Source organism: Mus caroli, unplaced genomic scaffold (genome assembly GCF_978045245.1).
Source record: "Mus caroli unplaced genomic scaffold, Mus_caroli_1 scaffold_7, whole genome shotgun sequence".
NCBI lineage: Eukaryota > Metazoa > Chordata > Mammalia > Rodentia > Muridae > Mus > Mus caroli.
Window position 1 is genome coordinate 32,975,453 of NW_028227262.1, and position 14,155 is coordinate 32,989,607.

Here is a 14,155-nt window from a genome sequence, read left to right on the forward strand (position 1 = left end):
TGGATAGAGGAAGAGAGGAAGCAGGAGGTGTTTGGGGCTTTTGGAACGGGATAGCATAAAGGCGTCTCGGTATCATGGCGGATCCAATCAGGATTAGCCACCAAGGGAATCAGATTTAATAGGGCTTACAAAATAAGGTTTTAGCTGGGTGGTGGGACAGCCAGGACTATACAGAGAAACCCTGTCTTGAAAAACAAACAAACAAAAACAACAACAACAACAATAAAAAGATAAGGTTTTAGTTGTTGCGCCGAGAGATTGAGTTACCATTGTTTCTGAGCTAAGTTTGTGTGGTGTTTTTCTTCTCATGGCAATTTGGCTGAGTTCCAGAGAGAAAGGTATGGCAGCAAAGCGTGGGTTCGCCTGATAGGCACCACAAAGGCCATGGGGGCTTTGAAGCATGAGGCTGATGTGGTAAGGACCCACCAGTGGGAACCTGGCGAGCTGGGTGGAGAGAGTGTGGAGTTCTGAGTCAGAGTCTCCATGAGATAATAACAGGTCAGCCATTGGCAGCCAGCTCCACAGGCCGAGAGTTGCTGGTGCGGGAAGCTTGCCAGTCTTTTAAAATATTTCCTGCAACAGTAGTACATGCCTTTCATCTCAGGAGACTGAGGCAAGGAGATCTCTGAGTTCAAGGTCAGCCTGTGACAAAGCAAGCCTCAGATCCAGACATGGTGATACACACCTTAATTTGGGCCACACCTTCTGCTGGAGTCCTACACAAGGACATTGGAAAAAGGAAGACTCACTCTTCTTTTGACTGCTGGCACTTACTTGCCAGTGAAAGGAAATAAAGCTTGAGACCTGTGATGCATGTAATGTATGTCAAATAGCCCAAAGAGTTGCTTTAAAACCTGGGGCTGAGAACCTAGCAGAACAGGCCAGGACATGCCCGTCGTCACATGTCCTGACTGGCCTGGTGCCTCCCTATCTCCTGCCCTTCTGACAGTCTGTTGATGTTTAAATGGACCAATCATGTAAAACCGCGCCAATTCCTCCCCCCCAGCCCCACCCCTTTTCTATAAAAGTCCCTAGCTTCCAAGCCTCGGGGTTGAAACCACTGTCTCCTGTGTGAGATACGTTTCTAACTGGAGCTCCACCATTATGGCTCCACCATGTGGTCAACCCTTCTGTCTCCTGCGGGACATATGTGTCGGCCTGGAGCTCCGTCATTAAACTACCTCATGCTTTTACATCAAGGTGGCTGTCTGTTCGTGATTCTTGGGTGCGTGCCAAATGAGAATTGAGTGGGGGTTTCCCCACTAGGTTCTTTCACCAGCACATCTGTTGGAACCTACTTCTACAGAATACCAACTGAAACTACTTGATTCTTGGACTTCCCATCTACAGCTGTCCAACAAGTGATTGGCTGAATCTCAGAAGAGACCTTGAACTTTGGATTTTTAACATTGTTGAGACTGCTATAGTCCATGGACTTGGAGCTCGAACTAAATGTATTTTTATTACACTATGGCTAGGTATGGCCCCTGTAGACTCTTGCCCTTGAACAAGCCTATGGGGGCCAGGAAGTAGAATAAGTAATGGTTTGCATATGTTTAGCCCAGGGAGTGGACTTGTTGGAGTAGGTGTGTCACTGTGGACGTTGGCTTTAGTATCCTCCTCCTAGCTGCCTGGAAGTCAGTCTCCTCATAGCAGCCTTCAGATGTAGAACTCTCAGGTCCTCCTGCACCATGCCTGCCTGGATGCTGCCATGTTCGTGCCATGATGATTATGGATTGAACCTCTGAACCTGTAGCCAGCCCCAATTAAATGTTGTCCTTGTAAGAGTTGCCTTGGTCATGGTGTCTGTTCACAGCAGTAAAACCCTAAGGTAACCTAGTTCTAGATAATGGAGAGCAGTATCAAGCTGAGTGTAGTGGTGCATGCTTGTAACTTCAGCCCTTGGGAGGCTGAGGCAGGTGGATGAATACGAGTTCTCCACCAGTCTAAGTTATGTAGAGAGAAACAACCCTACCCTGCCCATGAAGCAAAACAAAGTCCAAACAAAAAGGGCTGAGCTGAGGAGCTGGCTCAGGGTGTAAGAGCCCCTGCACAGGACCAGGTTCCATTCCCAGAACCTGCAGAGCAGCTCGCACTGTTTAGTAAACTGGTTCCAGGGGACCCAACGCCATGTTATGACCTCCTTGGGCACCAGGGATTCACATGGTGCAGGTACATACATGTACACATGAAACATAAACAAATACATCTTTACAAAAGAAAGGAAACCAGTGTGCTGGTACATGCCTGCAGTCCCAGAACCTGCAAAGTAGAGGAAGGATTGACCATTCAAGGCCACAGCTGGTGCCAGCCTGGATTGCATGGGACCCTGTCTCAAAAAAAAAAAAAAAAAAAAAAAAAAAAAACCTCCACCTCTAACTCCCAAAGAAGAGTTTGATTGTCTGTGCAATTTCAGCAAACATCAACACCAGTGTGTCTTTGGCTTTGATTCTCTGGCTTTTGTCCCTGCACTGGAGCAGTCAACTGGAGTAGGACCATTTTAGATGTAGATGCTGGATAACAATACCAATGAAGTAACTTGAAAGGAAGGTTTAGTCATCCAAGGGTTTAGTTACCCAATAAGCTTTCTTCTGTTAGCATTTCTCAATAATAGAAAAAAGTATACATTAGGGACCAACTGTATACTCAGCGCTACTCATTCTAGTGCTGAGAGAGGCCTAAGACATTTCCTTTTTTTCCTTCCTTATTAAAGATTTATTTATTCATCTTTTTGAGCACACCGCTGCTGTCTTCAGACACACCAGAAGAGGGCATCAGATCCCATTACAGATGGTTGTGAGCCACCACGTGGTTGCTGTGAATTGAACTCAGGACCTCTGGGAGAGAAGTCAGTTCTCTTAACCTCTGAGCCATCTTTCTAGCCATCTAGGGTATAAGATGATGATGATGCTAATGTACTTTGTTTTTTGTTGTTTTTGTTTTTTACATTCATGGTGCTCTTGCATACTGAATAAACATACAACCCCTGGGCTCTGCATTCAGTCCAAGGACGATGCACTCATCATTTAATATTTAGCAAAGGAATACCTTTAATTCCCAATCCTCCCTTGCAACCTAAGGATAATTTGTGATGTTTTTAAAAACTTTGTTTAGAGCTGGGAGGTGGTGGTGCACGCCTTTAATCCCAGCACTTGGGAGGCAGAGGCAGGCAGATTTCTGAGTTTGAGACCAGCCTGGTCTATAGAGTGAGTTCCAGGACAGCCAGGGCTACACAGAGAAACCCTGTCTCAAAAAACCAACCCCCCCCAAAAAAAACCCCTTTGTTTAGAAGTTGTGTTTATTTTTATGTGCATGTATGTGCACATTCACGCAGTGTCTACAGAGGCAAGCGGGTATCACATCCTCTGGAACTGGAGTTACAGGGGGTTGTCAGCTTCCATATTGGTGTTGTTGGTGTTAGAATCAAATCTAGGTTCTCTGGAAGAGCAGCAAGGGCTCTCATCAGAGGAGCCATCTTTCCCAGCCTTTTGTGATTTTTTTTTTGAAGGATTTATTATTTATTTTATGTATATGAGTACACTGTCTTCAGACACACCAGAAGAGGGCGTTGGATTCCCATTACAAACAGTTGTGAGCCACCATGTGGTTGCTGGGTATTTAACTCAGAACTTCTGAAAGACCAATCAGTGCTTTTAACCACTGAGCCATCTCTCCAGCTCATGATGCGTTTTTTTTTTTTCCAAGATAATTAAAGGATTTCTTTGAAAATTTCCCTCATATGTATGCTGACTCTATTTTTCAAAGATGGCTGCAGCCATAGTTCCTGCCCTACAGGAACTTAGCAAGCAACTTCACTAGAGAGTTGGTGTCTTTGTTTTCTCTTTTTGATACTCGGTATGCTTGTGAGCATTTTATCCAGTCCAGAGACAGTAGGCGACTACTTCACAATGGACCAGGCTGCTTCTATGCTGTGTGCTGGAGCTCTGTTCTCCCAAGTGACTTCAAATTGACATCATGCACCGTGGATGGTTGTACATGAGGGGAGTGGGTGCTGGGCCGATATCTGCCCCAAATTTCTGCTGTGCTTTTTTTCATTCCCTGTTCCAGGAGGCAATCTCCCACAGGATGACGGGGTGCTGCTCCCCAGTACATCATCTAGCCAGCCACACTCTATGTTCTTCATTGTTCAGCTCGGCCTCCTGTCTTTCTGGAAAATTCCAATTCATCCTTTGCTGAGCCCCACCCCTGTGGAGGCTTTCCTGAGCCACTGTAGCAGAGGCTGTGCCTCCCTTCCTCCTCTGGTGCCCTCCCACTCACCTGGTAGGGTAACTGTTTATTTACATGGCTGTCTCTCTCCCAGCACCCAGCCCAGGCAGGGCCCACACTCCAAATTCATCTGTGACTAAAATTAACCTTACTGGAGAGGCAAGATGGCACGGAAGGGCCAGGGCGTGGGTGTCAGACTGGTTATGGCTCTGCCGTCTGTCCTCACCTTGCTGGCCTTGTCTCCTCCTGGCTCTTTGCCATCAACATGCTCACCTTTCTCCTGTCTCACATTATGGTTCTTGCATGTGTCCTTTCAGCTGCTTACAATGGCCTCTCTTATCCTTAGCGCCTAGCTTAACCATCATCTAAGGGAGGTTATCCTGTCCTGAATCTTGGGGTGTACTCTCTTCCCATCTTTCCATTCCCATCATCTTCTTCACTAACTTTGGTCTGAGATACATGGTTTGCTTGTTTGATGCTCATCTGTGTTAGTCCCTTTGAGGGACTTTGGCTTGCTCATTGTTATGAGCTCCTCTGGTGCCCTCCCACTTGCCTGGCTAACACAGGGCCTGGCAGGGCATACACTTGGCACTACATACATATTTAAGATGGGGTTTTCTCCTATGTAACCCAGGCTGATCTCACCTTTTGGTCCTCCTACCTCAGCTTCCCACGTGTTGAGACAATAGGCAGGCGCCATCAATCACAGCTGGACTTTCCTCAGATCTTTTTTTTTTTTTTAAAGATTTATTTATTATATGTAACTACACTGTAGCTGTCCTCAGATACTCCAAAAGAGGGCATCAGATTTCGTTACGGATGCCTGTGAGCCACCATGTGGTTGCTGGGATTTGAACTCAGGACCTCTGGAAGAGCAGACAGTGCTCTTAACCACTGAGTCATCTCACCAGCCCCTCCTCAGATCTTTAATGAAGGAAGCAAGGAGAAACAATGGGTCCAACTCTCTGCTCCACCCTTTACAGTCTCTGTGTCCTTGTGTTGATTATTTATAGTCTCTGAAGGATCCTCAACTGAGGACGGGCCTTTCATTGGCTGTGAGTCTGGAAATGAGCATGAAAAAATGAGATTTCATAAATGACAGATATCATTTATTTATTATTATTATTTATTCTTTCATCTCAAAAGTAACTCTTTAGGTACTGGAGAGAGACCTCAGCGGTTAAGAGAACTGACTTCTCTCCCAGAGGTCCTGAGTTCAATTCCCAGCAACCACGTGGTGGCTCACAACCATCTATAATGAGATCTGATGCCCTCTTCAGGTGTGTCTGAAGACAGTGACAGTGTACTCATATACATAAAATTTTTAAAAAAGTAACTCTTGAGCCAGGCGTGGTGGCACACGCCTTTAGTCCCAGCACTCGGGAGGCAGAGGCAGGCGGATTTCTGAGTTTGAGGCCAGCCTGGTCTACAAAGTGAGTGCCAGGACAGCCAGGGCTACACAGAGAAACCCTGTCTCGAAAAACCAAAAAAAAAAAAAAAAAAAAAAAGTAACTCTTTTGTATTAATTTGTTTTTGGTTTTGTTTTTAACTATCTGCACGGTGCCTGAAGAGGTCAGAAGAGGGTATTGGCTCCCCTGGAAGGGAGGTTACGGATGTTCTGAGATACCATGTTGGTACAGGGAAAGGCCAGGCCCTCTACAAGACAGAAAAAGCTCTTTACCTGATGAGCAGGGTCTCCAGCACCTTAAAAATACTTCTAAGGCTTAAAGCTTGAGTGTCTTCTAAAAGAAATTTTACTGAGCTAAAATAAAGATCAAGGTATACTTATCAATTTTCACATCTAAAAACCTCAACATTGCCACTTCTGAACTGGAGAATGCTCTAATACCGTCACAGCTGGCTTTAGCCTTCTCTCTCCCTTGCTTCTTCTGAAACATCTCCATTTTTCCCTTCCTGATCCAACACCACCTATTCATTTTTCAGACTATTTATCAGCCCCCGCCCCCAAATTGCCCAGCTTCGCTTTCAAGCTTTACCTAATTAACACTAGCATTGCCTATCAACAAACTAGGTCTCCAAGGTGGGGGATATGCAATCCGGCAGGATGTAAAATGTTTCCCCAAATTCCACTCTTAGACATTGTCTTAGTCAGGGTTTCTATTCCTGCACAAACATCATGACCAAGAAGTAAGTTGGGGAGGAAAGGGTTTATTTGGCTTACACTTCCATGCTGCTGTTCATCACCAAAGGAAGTCAGGACTGGAACTCAAACAGGTCAGGGAGCAGGAGCTGATGCAGAGGCCATGGAGGGATGTTCTTTACTGGCTTGCCTCCCCTGGCTTGCTCAGCCTACTCTCTTATAGAACCCAAGACTACCAGCCCAGGGATGGTCCCACCCACAAGGGGCCTTTCCCCCTTGATCACTAATTGAGAAAATGCCTTACAGTTGGATCTCATGGAGGCATTTCCTCAACTGAAGCTCCTTTCTCTGTGATAACTCCAGCGTGTCAAGTTGACACAAAAATAGCCAGTACAGACATATACTCCAGAAAATGAAAAACGGGGATCTAGAGAGATGGCTCAGTGGCTAAGGGCATGAGCTTCTCTTGTGGAGGAAGTGAGTTCTATTCCTAGCACCCACGGACACAGCTCAAATTGGGTGGCTCACACCACCTGTAAATCTGGCTCCAAGGGATTCAACGTCCTCTTCTAGATCCATAGACACCTGCATTGATATGCACATGCCACCCCTCTTACCATATACACACAGCTAAAAATAAACCTTGAAGGGAACAAGCACTTAGCCAGGAGCCCACCTTCAATTCCAGCGCTCCAGAAGCAGGGGCTGACAAACCTCTTAAGTTTGAGGCTGGCTTGGTTTTCATAGTGACTTTCAGGCCTGTTAGGACGACAGAGTGAGAGCTTGTCTCAAAAGTCAAGTCCAAACCAAACCAAAAAAAGAACACGAGCAAGGCAGGTACATATAACACTCACTCTAGTCCCATCACTCAATGTAATGGCGAATACTGACTGCCAATTTCACAAGCTTCAGGGGCTCTCTACCTAGGTGGGTCTCAACCCCCTTTTCTTTCACATGGGCAATCTAAGATCATAAAAAAAACCACAGATATTTACACAACCATTTTTTTTTTTTTTTTTTTTGGTTTTTTTCGAGACAGGGTTTCTCTGTGTAGCCCTGGCTGTCCTGGCACTCACTTTGTAGACCAGGCTGGCCTCGAACTCAGAAATCCGCCTGCCTCTGCCTCCTGAGTGCTGGGATTAAAGGCGTGCGCCACCACACCCGGCTACACAACCATTCTTAACAGTAGCAAAATTACAGTTATGAGATAGCAATGAAACAAATTTTATGATCGGGGTCACCACAACATGAACTGTTTTAAATGGTCACAGCCTTTGGAAGGTTGAGAACCACTGTTGCAGCATCGCCTAGGAGACACACTTCTGGGCATGTCTTCGAGGGAGCTTCTCGATTGGGTTAACTGTTATCAGAAGACCCATTCTAAAAGTGACACTAATCCATGGGCAGAGGGTCTCAGACAGGAAAAGGGAACACAAAGGAGCAGTGAGCTAAGACCTGAGTCTCTGTCCTGACTGGGGGCAGACACAACCATCAGCCTCCATCTCCTGCCATCATGGCTTTCCCACCATGATGGACTGTGTCCTTCAACTGTCAGCCAAAATAAGAAGCCCTTCCTTTCTTTTATTATTATGATTTAATCTATTTATGTGTATCTGTGTACTATGTGTCTCGTACACAGAGATCAGGAAAGGGCATTTGATCCTCTGCACCTGGAGTTATGGGTGGTTGTGACTACCATGTGGGTGTTGAGAATTGAACCTAAGTTCTCTGCAAGAGCAGCTGGTGCTCTAACCACTGCCCAGTGGTTAGCCACTGCCCTTTGGGCCTACCCCCTTTTTTTTTTAACCCTGTATTTGTCCATTATCTTGTCACAGAAACCAGAAAAGTAACCAATACAAAAGCCCAAAGATGGAAAGAACCTAAATTTCCATGGTTATCCTAGACAGAAAATCTGGTGTAAACTTCTGATGAAATAGCTTAGCTCTAGAGAGGAGTGAAGTATTAGCACACATGTATTACAGATGACCTCGGAAACAGGCTAAGTGAAAAGACTTAAATCATAGAAGGCCCCATACTTTATAAGTATCCACGCACACAAGATAATCTAGAAGTCAAGTCTGAAGTAGCAAAATGAGTATTGGTGGTTGCTCGGGGTGGGGAGCTAGTGAGAAACTAAATTGCTTAGTGGGTAATTTTATTTCAGAGTAATGAAAATGTTTTGGAACCAAAGTTGTGGTTACACAATACTGTGAACGCACTAAATGCCAAAAGATGTTTACTTATAAATGGTTACTTAAAAAAACTTTGTCTGTGTATTTGTAAATGCGGTTGCAGGTTGCGCACGTAGCACCGGGTTCGAATCGAGGTCAGAGGATAACTTTCAGGAGCCTGTTCTCTCTTCCATCAGGTTTTACTCTGCACACTTTTTACTCTGAGTCACCTTGAGGGTCCCCAAATGGCTACTTGGAAAATACTTACACAGAGGTAGGAGAACCGGAGTCTGAGGCCAGCCTCAAATTAAGAGGGAATCTGGCACATGCCTTTAATCCCAGCACTCAAGAGGCAGAGGCAGAGCGATCTCTTTGTGCTCGAGGTCAGCCTGGTTTACAAAGTGAGTTCCAGGACAGACAGGGCTGTTAGACAAAGAAACCCTGTCTCGAAAAACCACAATAAATAAATAAATAAAGTTGAGAACCTATTTCAAAGGGGAAAAAAAAGCATAATTGACAAAACACATTGCCCTCCAGGTGTCTATTCCACGGGAGCTGTACGAAGACGCACAACAGGCTTCATTTACCGTGGGCCATACTGTCGCATCAATTTTAATTTTGTTTTTTTCTTTTTTGAGACAGGGTCTCATGCAGCTCATATGACCGTGAACTCCCGACCCTCTTGCCCTCACTTTCCAAGCGCTGGCATTACAGGTGTGCAACACCATACTTTTAGTTTTTGGTCAACCTGGTGTACTACAGCGAACCCTCCATCTACAAATGAGGAACCTGAGGTTTCACATAGTATGAGGGCTTTCCCACAAAACCCCTAGGCCGCCATTCTCCACGGATGTCAACTTCGGAGAGGAAGCACCAGAGCTGGGGCCCTGTGCCGTGTGTCACCAGGCGCGTCTGGCCCGCGGAGGGCCTCGCGGGTGGCCGGACCGCGGCTGCAGCCCAATACCGCTGGCCTTCAACCAGAAACAGTCACTCTGCTACCACGGAGTCAACCCCGAAATGGCGGCCGCAGGACCGCGAGGCCACGCCCCCGGAGGCGGGGCCACATTCCAGGCCTGAGCGATAGATTCCCGAGCCCAGTTTTAAGCGGACAGCCGAGCCCAGGAGCTCGCGCAGAGGCAGTGAGCCCGGCGGCGCCGCAGGTCGTGGAGACGAGTGTCGAGCGCAGGGCTAGCTCGCCCGGGACAGCCTGAGAGCGTCTTCATCGCGGGTGCTGGTGCCGCCATCTTGGATGGCGGGAGTTAGAGCCGAGCGGGCTTGAGGCGGGAAGGCTTCTCTGCCGTTCTCCGCAGGCCCTCGGACGGGCCAGCTGGCCGAGCTTTGGGGCGCGTGCCCTGAGGCGCGGGGCGCTAGTGCAGCGATGCGGGGCCTCCCCGGGGCCCCGTCCCCCGGGCTGGGGACACGCCGAATGTGACCGCAACCAACGCGTTCTCTCAACCACCGCTGCCGCTGCACGACGGGACCCGGCACTGCCCGGCCTCCCTCAGGTAGGCCACAGGGCTGACGGTGCGACCATGGGGCGCAGGGTCGGCCAGGCCGCTGTCATCCTGGTGGCGGGCCGGGCGCGGGCCGGGTGTCATGGCCGGCGAGCCAGTTTCCACACCCCTGCTCAGATTTCCCAGTGTTTCTCGGAAACGTGCCAGCGCCACTCTGGTGCCCAGCGAGCATTCCTCATATTTTGGCAATGGGGAAAAAAAAATTCTCCCAGAGCTGCCCAGTGACTGTGTTGTCACTGGGATGGGCTCGTTCTTTTTTCTCTCGGGCTGCAGAAGTGGGGGGAGCCCGGCCTTGCACCTCCTCTCGGGCTGTTTCGCTTAAGTGACACCCTTTTAGGGAAGACAAGAGGAATCGGGGAAGGCAGCGAGAGAAAACGGTCAGGGTCCCGCCTCAAAGGCTTGCGACCTCGCCTGGGGCTTCCAAATGGGTGGCCCGGGATGCTCGCGATCAGGAGCCAGGCTGCCTTTTGTGTGAAGCGACAACCTCCCAGGCTCTTGCAGAGCCCGTGGATGGATGCAGAGTTGGGACACAACGGGAGGCGAGGTGACCGTGTTCATTCATTGTTCTCTCTCCAGGGCCCAGGGTGTGCCTCTGGTTTTCATTCTTTGTTAGGAGGGACAGTCGAATCTCTTCTTTCCGGGTTGAGACGTAACCGGGTCCTGGGGAATGGGCCAGGTCTGTGTATAGAAGTGGGGAATGAATTCAGGGCACGTCTGGATGCCTGCAATGCGTCCTGTGGGGTCGTTGGAGACTCAGTTCCTGGGGCGTGAAAACATCGCGCGGTGATAAGGCTTGTTTTCCCAAGTGTTCTTGGGATTTAGAACAGTTAGGTGCAGAGTCGAGAGGCCCTGAGGTTCCTTGCTTGCTTCTGCGCGGAGTTTGAAGGACTGTTCCGCCAGGTGAGGCAGAGGGGAGGACATTGTCGGCGGAGGGAACAGCTGGCACCAAGGCACAGAGGCATAGCCTGCGGGAGTTGGGATCATTTGGGGGAGCAGCTAGTAAATGTGGGGTGCAGGAAGACAGTGAGACGTCAGGGTTCAAAAGGAAAATTGATCGCTTGTGAAGGGTCTGTGTGATGGATAGTAATGAACTAGCTCATTTATTAATTAATTTCATGTTGTGAATGTTTAGTTCTTGCTGGTTACTGCTTTGCACCCCCTCCCGCTATGGTAGTGAACAAAATTTACCTTGTTAACTCTTGCTAACCAGTTTTGGTAATTGATAGAAAATGTTTAGTGCTTGTTCACTGGTTCCTATTTGGAGATACTCTTGCAGCCATTTCTAAGGTTAACACATTCCCCAAACAGACAGAAATTGGCAGATTATAGAAAGCACCTGAAGAAGTGTAGCATGAAAGTATTTTTAATTAACCCTATTTATGTAGTAGACTCTTTTCTTTGGACTGAGTCCCCAGGTTGCAGCTTTGTTAAGAAGTCTGCAGCCCTGTGAACATTCTTCTAAAATAGCTCCTACGATTAAGGCTTATGCTGAAGTGGCTATTTAGAAGTGAAGAGACATCAGGAGCAGTGTCCAAATCTTTGGTGCTGTGAACCACTGAAAACCACTGAGGTTCTTTTGATTTGGTTTTACTCTTATCATTTCAAGGGCTAAGTAAGCTGTTTAAAATCCAGCAGCAACATTTGACCTAGCCGAGACTGGAGACTTGGAAAAATAAACCTGCTGATGTTTCTGTTCTGAAGGCTTATCTTCAGGTCTGCAAGACTGTGATTGTGCCCTCAAGTGGGATCAGGCAGCTTTGTGAAGGTCTTGTCAATAGTTGAAAAGACCTTGTGTGCCTGTGAAGTAGAGGGCTTGACTGAAAGGCTTTGAATGCATTTTAAGGGATTTGGCCCAGTAGTAAAAAGACTGAGAACCTTTTACTTATGACAAAAAGTATCCAAAAATTATCAGTGACCTGCATCATAACTGCTCGGAACCCAGCTGCTTTTGGCTTCAAGTCAATTATGCTCTGATGATTAAACTACATGACAGTTTTTGGAAGTTAATTTGATATTTGTAGAAGGACTAAATATTTTTAATGGAAATACAATGACTAACTTCAAATTGCTCTTTTAGGAAGTCTATTAATGAATGTTTGATTATTTAATGTTAAAATTTAGACAGAAGGTTGTTACTCACCTGCTACCTAAAAATATGAAAGAATGCTTTGGTTTGCCTGTTAGGTTTACTAGTAATGAGCCTGATCTTGGGAGGAGCTTGTTAACTAAACAGCATGCCTTAAAGTTGACTTGCAGATCAGAATTTAAATATTGTCTCTGCCAGATAGTGAACAAATGTACCAGCGAGGGGCTTTATGAAACCATAAAAATCAAGCTTTAATTTAAAATTTTGTTGTGTTATTTTTCTAAAGTTGTAAGTAGACCATAAAAAATCAGGGTCTTCCACTTTTGAAAAATCAGAATTTTTTTTTTTCTTTCTTGATTTTTTTTTTCTTTCTTTTTTTTCTGGATCTCACTGTGTAGTCCTTGGATGACCTGGAACTCACTACGTAGACCAGGTTATCCTTGAACTCAGAGATCCCCCTGCCTCTGCCTCCCAACTGTTGGGATTAAAGGTGTAGATTCTTTAGGAGGTTGTTGAGTTTTTGTTTTGTTAGTTTGTTTGTTTGCTTTGAGATGTGTACACATGGATGGGTGAACTTGCTAATTGTTCATCCATCGGGTTCAAAATATACTAATATAACTAAATATTTATGTTAAGATTCTACTGTTATGGGGTAGGTCTAAACCCTTGTCTGCAATCCTAGGATAGTAATGTCAGATTGTTTTATTTTGACCTTCAAAGTTGTGAGTAAAAAGTCTTAGCCGGGCGTGGTGGCGCACGCCTTTAGTCCCAGCACTCGGGAGGCAGAGGCAGGCGGATTTCTGAGTTCGAGGCCAGCCTGGTCTACAAAGTGAGTGCCAGGACAGCCAGGGCTATACAGAGAAACCCTGTCTCCAAAAAACCAAAAAAAAAAAAAAAAAAAAAAAAGTCTTTAGTTAGTCATTAAGATTGACACTTAAGTTTTGTAGTGTCTGAGTCATTCTGTTACTTCTTTGCTCCCAGGACTATTTGTATAGCTCTTAGTGATTTTAGTTTTTAAAATTTTAATTATCCACGTATGGGTATTTTGCCTGCACATATGTCTGAGAACTACACCTGTGCCTATTGCCTTGGAGGTTAGAAGCCGGCATCATCCTCTGGAACGGAGGTCACAGACAGCTGTGAGCTGGCATGGGGGCGGATTCTGGAAACTGAACCCAGGCCTTTCGACTGCAAGATTGTCTTTTAATTGCTGAGCCATCTCTCTAGCCCCTTAGTAGTTTTTGTTGTGGTGATTGTTTTTATTTTATTTTATGTTATTTATTTATGTATTTATTTTACTTTTATTGTACATGTGTGTATGTTTGTGTGCCTGAGTGTATATGCACCAATGTCTGCAGTGTTAGTGGAGGTCGGAAGAGGGCATCAGATCCTCTAGCGTTGGAATTACAGGTGGCTGTGAGCTGTGTGGGTTCTGGAGACTGAAGCAGATTTTCTGCAAGAGCATTAAGTACTCTGATTGATGGGCCATTGCTCCAGTCCAGCTGTTGTTGTTTACACAGTCTCAGGGCTGGAGAGATGGCTCAGCAGGTAAGAGGACTTGTTGGCTTTGCAGAGAGCCTGGGTGTGGGTGACTAAGCACCCCATGGGGGTTTACAACTGTCTGTATATAACTCCAGTTCCTAAAGATCTGGCACCCTCTTCTGTCCTTATGGGACACAAGGAACCACATGATACATAGACATATATTCAGGCCAAACACCCATATACATAAAATAAAAAAATGCATGCTTTATTAAATATATATATATAGACAAGGCTAGCCTCAAATTGGTGATGCTTCTGTTTCAGTTATCCTGAGATTTGGGATTACAGGTATGTGCTACAACACTTGGTGATTGTAGACGCTCGAGTTCTGAAATTGTTCTGAGAATCTCAGTTTAATTGAAGGACATTTCAAGTGGATGGTATTTCTTTGTTATTTATTTAGCTTGGTGCAGGCTATTTGACTTTTCTTTTTTTAATTGCTCAGTGTGTTAATTGGCATTTCATTTCAGTCAGTGTACATAGTATATTTTGAAAAACACTTGACACAGTT

At 46.1% G+C, this 14,155-nt stretch overlaps 1 protein-coding gene across 2 annotated transcripts in view; it reads left to right on the plus strand.

Annotated features, from left to right (window-relative positions):
• The first annotated feature begins 9,709 nt into the window (after positions 1-9,709).
• The window catches only part of Raf1 (Raf-1 proto-oncogene, serine/threonine kinase), a 57,635-nt gene continuing 53,189 nt past the window's right edge, over positions 9,710-14,155 (plus strand). The window contains exon 1 of one of the 2 annotated variants that reach the window (XM_021165724.2): positions 9,710-10,004. The gene's annotated coding sequence lies outside the window, so the exon portion shown is untranslated. Of the gene's footprint in view, positions 10,005-10,266; positions 10,558-14,155 lie in introns of those variants that run through there. The other variant, XM_021165725.3, reaches the window with a different exon arrangement.